The sequence below is a fragment of the Salvelinus alpinus genome, chromosome 4, assembly GCF_045679555.1.
Source record: "Salvelinus alpinus chromosome 4, SLU_Salpinus.1, whole genome shotgun sequence".
NCBI classification, from domain to species: Eukaryota; Metazoa; Chordata; class Actinopteri; order Salmoniformes; family Salmonidae; genus Salvelinus; species Salvelinus alpinus.
Genome location: NC_092089.1, coordinates 102,306,396 through 102,317,953, shown reverse-complemented (window position 1 = coordinate 102,317,953; position 11,558 = coordinate 102,306,396).

Below are 11,558 nucleotides of genomic sequence, written 5' to 3'. Positions count from 1 at the left end.
TAATACCCTGTATATAGCCTCCACATTGACTCTGTACCGGTAACCCCCTGTATATAGCCTCCACATTGACTCTGTACTGGTACCCCCTGTATATAGCCTCCACATTGACTCTGTACCGGTACCCCCTGTATATAGCCTCCACATTGACTCTGTACCGGTACCCCCTGTATATAGCCTCCACATTTACTCTGTACTGGTACCCCCTGTATATAGCCTCCACATTGACTCTGTACCGTAATACCCTGTATATAGCCTCCACATTGACTCTGTACCGGTATCCCCTGTATATAGCCTCCACATTGACTCTGTACCGTAATACCCTGTATATAGCCTCCACATTGACTCTGTACCGTAATACCCTGTATATAGCCTCCACATTGACTCTGTACCGGTAACCCCCTGTATATAGCCTCCACATTGACTCTGTACTGGTACCCCCTGTATATAGCCTCCACATTGACTCTGTACCGGTACCCCCTGTATATAGCCTCCACATTGACTCTGTACCGGTACCCCCTGTATATAGCCTCCACATTTACTCTGTACTGGTACCCCCTGTATATAGCCTCCACATTGACTCTCTACCGGTACCCCCTGTATATAGCCTCCACATTGACTCTGTACCGGTATCCCCTGTATATAGCCTCCACATTGACTCTGTACCGTAATACCCTGTATATAGCCTCCACATTGACTCTGTACCGTAATACCCTGTATATAGCCTCCACATTGACTCTGTACCGGTAACCCCCTGTATATAGCCTCCACATTGACTCTGTACTGGTACCCCTTGTATATAGCCTCCACATTGACTCTGTACCGGTACCCCCTGTATATAGCCTCCACATTGACTCTGTACCGGTACCCCCTGTATATAGCCTCCACATTTACTCTGTACTGGTACCCCCTGTATATAGCCTCCACATTGACTCTATACCGGTACCCCCTGTATATAGCCTCCACATTGACTCTGTACCGGTACCCCCTGTATATAGCCTCCACATTGACTCTGTACCGGTACCCCCTGTATATAGCCTCCACATTGACTCTGTACCGGTACCCCCTGTATATAGTCTCCACATTGACTCTGTACCGGTATCCCCTGTATATAGCCTCCACATTGACTCTGTACCGTAATACCCTGTATATAGCCTCCACATTGACTCTGTACCGTAATACCCTGTATATAGCCTCCACATTGACTCTGTACCGGTAACCCCCTGTATATAGCCTCCACATTGACTCTGTACTGGTACCCCCTGTATATAGCCTCCACATTGACTCTGTACCGGTACCCCCTGTATATAGCCTCCACATTGACTCTGTACCGGTACCCCCTGTATATAGCCTCCACATTTACTCTGTACTGGTACCCCCTGTATATAGCCTCCACATTGACTCTGTACCGGTACCCCCTGTATATAGCCTCCACATTGACTCTGTACCGGTACCCCCTGTATATAGCCTCCACATTGACTCTGTACCGGTACCCCCTGTATATAGCCTCCACATTGACTCTGTACCGGTACCACCTGTATATAACCTCCACATTGACTCTGTACCGGTACCCCTGTATATAGCCTCCACATTGACTCTGTACCGGTACCCCCTGTATATAGCCTCCACATTGACTCTGTACCGTAATACCCTGTATATAGCCTCCACATTGACTCTGTACCGTAATACCCTGTATATAGCCTCCACATTGACTCTGTACCGGTAACCCCCTGTATATAGCCTCCACATTGACTCTGTACCGGTACCCCCTGTATATAGCCTCCACATTGACTCTGTACCAGTACCTCCTGTATATAGCCTCCACATTGACTCTGTACCGGTACTCCCTGTATATAGCCTCCACATTGACTCTGTACCGGTACTCCCTGTATATAGCCTCCACATTGACTCTGTACCAGTACCCCCTGTATATAGCCTCCACATTGACTCTATACCGGTACCCCCTGTATATAGCCTCCACATTGACTCTGTACCGGTACCCCCTGTATATAGCCTCCACATTGACTCTGTACCGGTACCCCCTGTATATATCCTCCACATTGACTCTGTACCGTAATACCCTGTATATAGCCTCCACATTGACTCTGTACCGGTACCCCCTGTATATAGCCTCCACATTGACTCTGTACCGGTACCCCCTGTATATAGCCTCCACATTGACTCTGTACTGGTACCCCCTGTATATAGCCTCCACATTGACTCTGTACCGGTACCCCCTGTATATAGCCTCCACATTGACTCTGTACCGGTACCCCCTGTATATAGCCTCCACATTGACTCTGTACTGGTACCCCCTGTATATAGCCTCCACATTGACTCTGTACCGGTACCCCCTGTATATAGCCTCCACATTGACTCTGTACCGGTATCCCCTGTATATAGCCTCCACATTGACTCTGTACCGTAATACCCTGTATATAGCCTCCACATTGACTCTGTACCGTAATACCCTGTATATAGCCTCCACATTGACTCTGTACCGGTAACCCCCTGTATATAGCCTCCACATTGACTCTGTACTGGTACCCCCTGTATATAGCCTCCACATTGACTCTGTACCGGTACCCCCTGTATATAGCCTCCACATTGACTCTGTACCGGTACCCCCTGTATATAGCCTCCACATTTACTCTGTACTGGTACCCCCTGTATATAGCCTCCACATTGACTCTGTACCGGTACCCCCTGTATATAGCCTCCACATTGACTCTGTACCGGTACCACCTGTATATAGCCTCCACATTGACTCTGTACCGTAATACCCTGTATATAGCCTCCACATTGACTCTGTACCGGTATCCCCTGTATATAGCCTCCACATTGACTCTGTACCGTAATACCCTGTATATAGCCTCCACATTGACTCTGTACCGTAATACCCTGTATATAGCCTCCACATTGACTCTGTACCGGTAACCCCCTGTATATAGCCTCCACATTGACTCTGTACTGGTACCCCCTGTATATAGCCTCCACATTGACTCTGTACCGGTACCCCCTGTATATAGCCTCCACATTGACTCTGTACCGGTACCCCCTGTATATAGCCTCCACATTTACTCTGTACTGGTACCCCCTGTATATAGCCTCCACATTGACTCTCTACCGGTACCCCCTGTATATAGCCTCCACATTGACTCTGTACCGGTATCCCCTGTATATAGCCTCCACATTGACTCTGTACCGTAATACCCTGTATATAGCCTCCACATTGACTCTGTACCGTAATTCCCTGTATATAGCCTCCACATTGACTCTGTACCGGTAACCCCCTGTATATAGCCTCCACATTGACTCTGTACTGGTACCCCTTGTATATAGCCTCCACATTGACTCTGTACCGGTACCCCCTGTATATAGCCTCCACATTGACTCTGTACCGGTACCCCCTGTATATAGCCTCCACATTTACTCTGTACTGGTACCCCCTGTATATAGCCTCCACATTGACTCTGTACCGGTACCCCCTGTATATAGCCTCCACATTGACTCTGTACCGTAATACCCTGTATATAGCCTCCACATTGACTCTGTACCGTAATACCCTGTATATAGCCTCCACATTGACTCTGTACCGGTAACCCCCTGTATATAGCCTCCACATTGACTCGGTACCGGTACCCCCTGTATATAGCCTCCACATTGACTCTGTACCAGTACCCCCTGTATATAGCCTCCACATTGACTCGGTACCGGTACCTCCTGTATATAGCCTCCACATTGACTCTGTACCGGTACTCCCTGTATATAGCCTCCACATTGACTCTGTACCGGTACTCCCTGTATATAGCCTCCACATTGACTCTGTACCAGTACCCCCTGTATATAGCCTCCACATTGACTCTATACCGGTACCCCCTGTATATAGCCTCCACATTGACTCTGTACCGGTACCCCCTGTATATAGCCTCCACATTGACTCTGTACCGGTATCCCCTGTATATAGCCTCCACATTGACTCTGTACCGGTACCCCCTGTATATAGTCTCCACATTGACTCTGTACCGGTATCCCCTGTATATAGCCTCCACATTGACTCTGTACCGTAATACCCTGTATATAGCCTCCACATTGACTCTGTACCGTAATACCCTGTATATAGCCTCCACATTGACTCTGTACCGGTAACCCCCTGTATATAGCCTCCACATTGACTCTGTACTGGTACCCCCTGTATATAGCCTCCACATTGACTCTGTACCGGTACCCCCTGTATATAGCCTCCACATTGACTCTGTACCGGTACCCCCTGTATATAGCCTCCACATTTACTCTGTACTGGTACCCCCTGTATATAGCCTCCACATTGACTCTGTACCGTAATACCCTGTATATAGCCTCCACATTGACTCTGTACCGGTATCCCCTGTATATAGCCTCCACATTGACTCTGTACCGTAATACCCTGTATATAGCCTCCACATTGACTCTGTACCGTAATACCCTGTATATAGCCTCCACATTGACTCTGTACCGGTAACCCCCTGTATATAGCCTCCACATTGACTCTGTACTGGTACCCCCTGTATATAGCCTCCACATTGACTCTGTACCGGTACCCCCTGTATATAGCCTCCACATTGACTCTGTACCGGTACCCCCTGTATATAGCCTCCACATTTACTCTGTACTGGTACCCCCTGTATATAGCCTCCACATTGACTCTCTACCGGTACCCCCTGTATATAGCCTCCACATTGACTCTGTACCGGTATCCCCTGTATATAGCCTCCACATTGACTCTGTACCGTAATACCCTGTATATAGCCTCCACATTGACTCTGTACCGTAATACCCTGTATATAGCCTCCACATTGACTCTGTACCGGTAACCCCCTGTATATAGCCTCCACATTGACTCTGTACTGGTACCCCTTGTATATAGCCTCCACATTGACTCTGTACCGGTACCCCCTGTATATAGCCTCCACATTTACTCTGTACTGGTACCCCCTGTATATAGCCTCCACATTGACTCTATACCGGTACCCCCTGTATATAGCCTCCACATTGACTCTGTACCGGTACCCCCTGTATATAGCCTCCACATTGACTCTGTACCGGTATCCCCTGTATATAGCCTCCACATTGACTCTGTACCGGTACCCCCTGTATATAGTCTCCACATTGACTCTGTACCGGTATCCCCTGTATATAGCCTCCACATTGACTCTGTACCGTAATACCCTGTATATAGCCTCCACATTGACTCTGTACCGTAATACCCTGTATATAGCCTCCACATTGACTCTGTACCGGTAACCCCCTGTATATAGCCTCCACATTGACTCTGTACTGGTACCCCCTGTATATAGCCTCCACATTGACTCTGTACCGGTACCCCCTGTATATAGCCTCCACATTGACTCTGTACCGGTACCCCCTGTATATAGCCTCCACATTTACTCTGTACTGGTACCCCCTGTATATAGCCTCCACATTGACTCTGTACCGGTACCCCCTGTATATAGCCTCCACATTGACTCTGTACCGGTACCCCCTGTATATAGCCTCCACATTGACTCTGTACCGGTACCCCCTGTATATAGCCTCCACATTGACTCTGTACCGGTACCACCTGTATATAACCTCCACATTGACTCTGTACCGGTACCCCTGTATATAGCCTCCACATTGACTCTGTACCGGTACCCCCTGTATATAGCCTCCACATTGACTCTGTACCGTAATACCCTGTATATAGCCTCCACATTGACTCTGTACCGTAATACCCTGTATATAGCCTCCACATTGACTCTGTACCGGTAACCCCCTGTATATAGCCTCCACATTGACTCTGTACCGGTACCCCCTGTATATAGCCTCCACATTGACTCTGTACCAGTACCTCCTGTATATAGCCTCCACATTGACTCTGTACCGGTACTCCCTGTATATAGCCTCCACATTGACTCTATACCGGTACCCCCTGTATATAGCCTCCACATTGACTCTATACCGGTACCCCCTGTATATAGCTTCCACATTGACTCTGTACCGGTACCCCCTGTATATATCCTCCACATTGACTCTGTACCGTAATACCCTGTATATAGCCTCCACATTGACTCTGTACCGGTACCCCCTGTATATAGCCTCCACATTTACTCTGTACTGGTACCCCCTGTATATAGCCTCCACATTGACTCTCTACCGGTACCCCCTGTATATAGCCTCCACATTGACTCTGTACCGGTATCCCCTGTATATAGCCTCCACATTGACTCTGTACCGTAATACCCTGTATATAGCCTCCACATTGACTCTGTACCGTAATACCCTGTATATAGCCTCCACATTGACTCTGTACCGGTAACCCCCTGTATATAGCCTCCACATTGACTCTGTACTGGTACCCCTTGTATATAGCCTCCACATTGACTCTGTACCGGTACCCCCTGTATATAGCCTCCACATTGACTCTGTACCGGTACCCCCTGTATATAGCCTCCACATTGACTCTGTACTGGTACCCCCTGTATATAGCCTCCACATTGACTCTGTACCGGTACCCCCTGTATATAGCCTCCACATTGACTCTGTACCGTAATACCCTGTATATAGCCTCCACATTGACTCTGTACCGTAATACCCTGTATATAGCCTCCACATTGACTCTGTACCGGTAACCCCCTGTATATAGCCTCCACATTGACTCGGTACCGGTACCCCCTGTATATAGCCTCCACATTGACTCTGTACCAGTACCTCCTGTATATAGCCTCCACATTGACTCTGTACCGGTACTCCCTGTATATAGCCTCCACATTGACTCTGTACCGGTACTCCCTGTATATAGCCTCCACATTGACTCTGTACCAGTACCCCCTGTATATAGCCTCCACATTGACTCTATACCGGTACCCCCTGTATATAGCCTCCACATTGACTCTGTACCGGTACCCCCTGTATATAGCCTCCACATTGACTCTGTACCGGTATCCCCTGTATATAGCCTCCACATTGACTCTGTACCGGTACCCCCTGTATATAGTCTCCACATTGACTCTGTACCGGTATCCCCTGTATATAGCCTCCACATTGACTCTGTACCGTAATACCCTGTATATAGCCTCCACATTGACTCTGTACCGTAATACCCTGTATATAGCCTCCACATTGACTCTGTACCGGTAACCCCCTGTATATAGCCTCCACATTGACTCTGTACTTGTACCCCCTGTATATAGCCTCCACATTGACTCTGTACCGGTACCCCCTGTATATAGCCTCCACATTGACTCTGTACCGGTACCCCCTGTATATAGCCTCCACATTTACTCTGTACTGGTACCCCCTGTATATAGCCTCCACATTGACTCTGTACCGTAATACCCTGTATATAGCCTCCACATTGACTCTGTACCGGTATCCCCTGTATATAGCCTCCACATTGACTCTGTACCGTAATACCCTGTATATAGCCTCCACATTGACTCTGTACCGGTAACCCCCTGTATATAGCCTCCACATTGACTCTGTACTGGTACCCCCTGTATATAGCCTCCACATTGACTCTGTACCGGTACCCCCTGTATATAGCCTCCACATTGACTCTGTACCGGTACCCCCTGTATATAGCCTCCACATTTACTCTGTACTGGTACCCCCTGTATATAGCCTCCACATTGACTCTCTACCGGTACCCCCTGTATATAGCCTCCACATTGACTCTGTACCGGTATCCCCTGTATATAGCCTCCACATTGACTCTGTACCGTAATACCCTGTATATAGCCTCCACATTGACTCTGTACCGTAATACCCTGTATATAGCCTCCACATTGACTCTGTACCGGTAACCCCCTGTATATAGCCTCCACATTGACTCTGTACTGGTACCCCTTGTATATAGCCTCCACATTGACTCTGTACCGGTACCCCCTGTATATAGCCTCCACATTGACTCTGTACCGGTACCCCCTGTATATAGCCTCCACATTGACTCTGTACTGGTACCCCCTGTATATAGCCTCCACATTGACTCTGTACCGGTACCCCCTGTATATAGCCTCCACATTGACTCTGTACCGTAATACCCTGTATATAGCCTCCACATTGACTCTGTACCGTAATACCCTGTATATAGCCTCCACATTGACTCTGTACCGGTAACCCCCTGTATATAGCCTCCACATTGACTCGGTACCGGTACCCCCTGTATATAGCCTCCACATTGACTCTGTACCAGTACCTCCTGTATATAGCCTCCACATTGACTCTGTACCGGTACTCCCTGTATATAGCCTCCACATTGACTCTGTACCGGTACTCCCTGTATATAGCCTCCACATTGACTCTGTACCGGTACCCCCTGTATATAGCCTCCACATTGACTCTATACCGGTACCCCCTGTATATAGCCTCCACATTGACTCTGTACCGGTACCCCCTGTATATAGCCTCCACATTGACTCTGTACCGGTACCCCCTGTATATAGCCTCCACATTGACTCTGTACCGGTACCCCCTGTATATAGTCTCCACATTGACTCTGTACCGGTACCCCCTGTATATAGCCTCCACATTGACTCTGTACCGTAATACCCTGTATATAGCCTCCACATTGACTCTGTACCGTAATACCCTGTATATAGCCTCCACATTGACTCTGTACCGGTAACCCCCTGTATATAGCCTCCACATTGACTCTGTACTGGTACCCCCTGTATATAGCCTCCACATTGACTCTGTACCGGTACCCCCTGTATATAGCCTCCACATTGACTCTGTACCGGTACCCCCTGTATATAGCCTCCACATTTACTCTGTACCGGTACCCCCTGTATATAGCCTCCACATTGACTCTGTACCGGTACCCCCTGTATATAGCCTCCACATTGACTCTGTACCGGTACCCCCTGTATATAGCCTCCACATTGACTCTGTACCGGTACCCCCTGTATATAGCCTCCACATTGACTCTGTACCGGTACCACCTGTATATAACCTCCACATTGACTCTGTACCGGTACCCCTGTATATAGCCTCCACATTGACTCTGTACCGGTACCCCCTGTATATAGCCTCCACATTGACTCTGTACCGTAATACCCTGTATATAGCCTCCACATTGACTCTGTACCGTAATACCCTGTATATAGCCTCCACATTGACTCTGTACCGGTAACCCCCTGTATATAGCCTCCACATTGACTCTGTACCGGTACCCCCTGTATATAGCCTCCACATTGACTCTGTACCAGTACCTCCTGTATATAGCCTCCACATTGACTCTGTACCGGTACTCCCTGTATATAGCCTCCACATTGACTCTGTACCGGTACCCCCTGTATATAGCCTCCACATTGACTCTGTACCGGTACCCCCTGTATATAGCCTCCACATTGACTCTATACCGGTACCCCCTGTATATAGCCTCCACATTGACTCTATACCGGTACCCCCTGTATATAGCTTCCACATTGACTCTGTACCGGTACCCCCTGTATATATCCTCCACATTGACTCTGTACCGTAATACCCTGTATATAGCCTCCACATTGACTCTGTACCGGTACCCCCTGTATATAGCCTCCACATTGACTCTGTACCGGTACCCCCTGTATATAGCCTCCACATTGACTCTGTACCGGTACCACCTGTATATAGCCTCCACATTGACTCTGTACCGGTACCCCCTGTATATAGCCTCCACATTGACTCTGTACCGGTACCCCCTGTATATAGCCTCCACATTGACTCTGTACCGGTACCACCTGTATATAACCTCCACATTGATTCTGTACCGGTACCCCTGTATATAGCCTCCACATTGACTCTGTACCGGTACCCCCTGTATATAGCCTCCACATTGACTCTGTACCGTAATACCCTGTATATAGCCTCCACATTGACTCTGTACCGTAATACCTTGTATATAGCCTCCACATTGACTCGGTACCGGTACCCCCTGTATATAGCCTCCACATTGACTCTGTACCAGTACCTCCTGTATATAGCCTCCACATTGACTCTGTACCGGTACTCCCTGTATATAGCCTCCACATTGACTCTGTACCGGTACTCCCTGTATATAGCCTCCACATTGACTCTGTACCAGTACCCCCTGTATATAGCCTCCACATTGACTCTATACCGGTACCCCCTGTATATAGCCTCCACATTGACTCTGTACCGGTACCCCCTGTATATAGCCTCCACATTGACTCTGTACCGGTATCCCCTGTATATAGCCTCCACATTGACTCTGTACCGGTACCCCCTGTATATAGCCTCCACATTGACTCTGTACCGGTATCCCCTGTATATAGCCTCCACATTGACTCTGTACCGTAATACCCTGTATATAGCCTCCACATTGACTCTGTACCGTAATACCCTGTATATAGCCTCCACATTGACTCTGTACCGGTAACCCCCTGTATATAGCCTCCACATTGACTCTGTACTGGTACCCCCTGTATATAGCCTTCACATTGACTCTGTACCGGTACCCCCTGTATATAGCCTCCACATTGACTCTGTACCGGTACCCCCTGTATATAGCCTCCACATTTACTCTGTACTGGTACCCCCTGTATATAGCCTCCACATTGACTCTGTACCGGTACCCCCTGTATATAGCCTCCACATTTACTCTGTACCGGTACCCCCAGTATATAGCCTCCACATTGACTCTGTACCGGTACCCCCTGTATATAGCCTCCACATTGACTCTGTACCGGTACCACCTGTATATAACCTCCACATTGACTCTGTACCGGTACCCCTGTATATAGCCTCCACATTGACTCTGTACCGGTACCCCCTGTATATAGCCTCCACATTGACTCTGTACCGTAATACCCTGTATATAGCCTCCACATTGACTCTGTACCGTAATACCCTGTATATAGCCTCCACATTGACTCTGTACCGGTAACCCCCTGTATATAGCCTCCACATTGACTCTGTACCGGTACCCCCTGTATATAGCCTCCACATTGACTCTGTACCAGTACCTCCTGTATATAGCCTCCACATTGACTCTGTACCGGTACTCCCTGTATATAGCCTCCACATTGACTCTGTACCGGTACTCCCTGTATATAGCCTCCACATTGACTCTATACCGGTACCCCCTGTATATAGCCTCCACATTGACTCTATACCGGTACCCCCTGTATATAGCCTCCACATTGACTCTGTACCGGTACCCCCTGTATATATCCTCCACATTGACTCTGTACCGTAATACCCTGTATATAGCCTCCACATTGACTCTGTACCGGTACCCCCTGTATATAGCCTCCACATTGACTCTGTACCGGTACCCCCTGTATATAGCCTCCACATTGACTCTGTACCGGTACCCCCTGTATATAGCCTCCACATTGACTCTGTACCGGTACCCCCAGTATATAGCCTCCACATTGACTCTGTACCGGTACCCCCTGTATATAGCCTCCACATTGACTCTGTACCGGTACCACCTGTATATAACCTCCACATTGACTCTGTACCGGTACCCCTGTATATAGCCTCCACATTGACTCTGTACCGGTACCCCCTGTATATAGCCTCCACATTGACTCTGT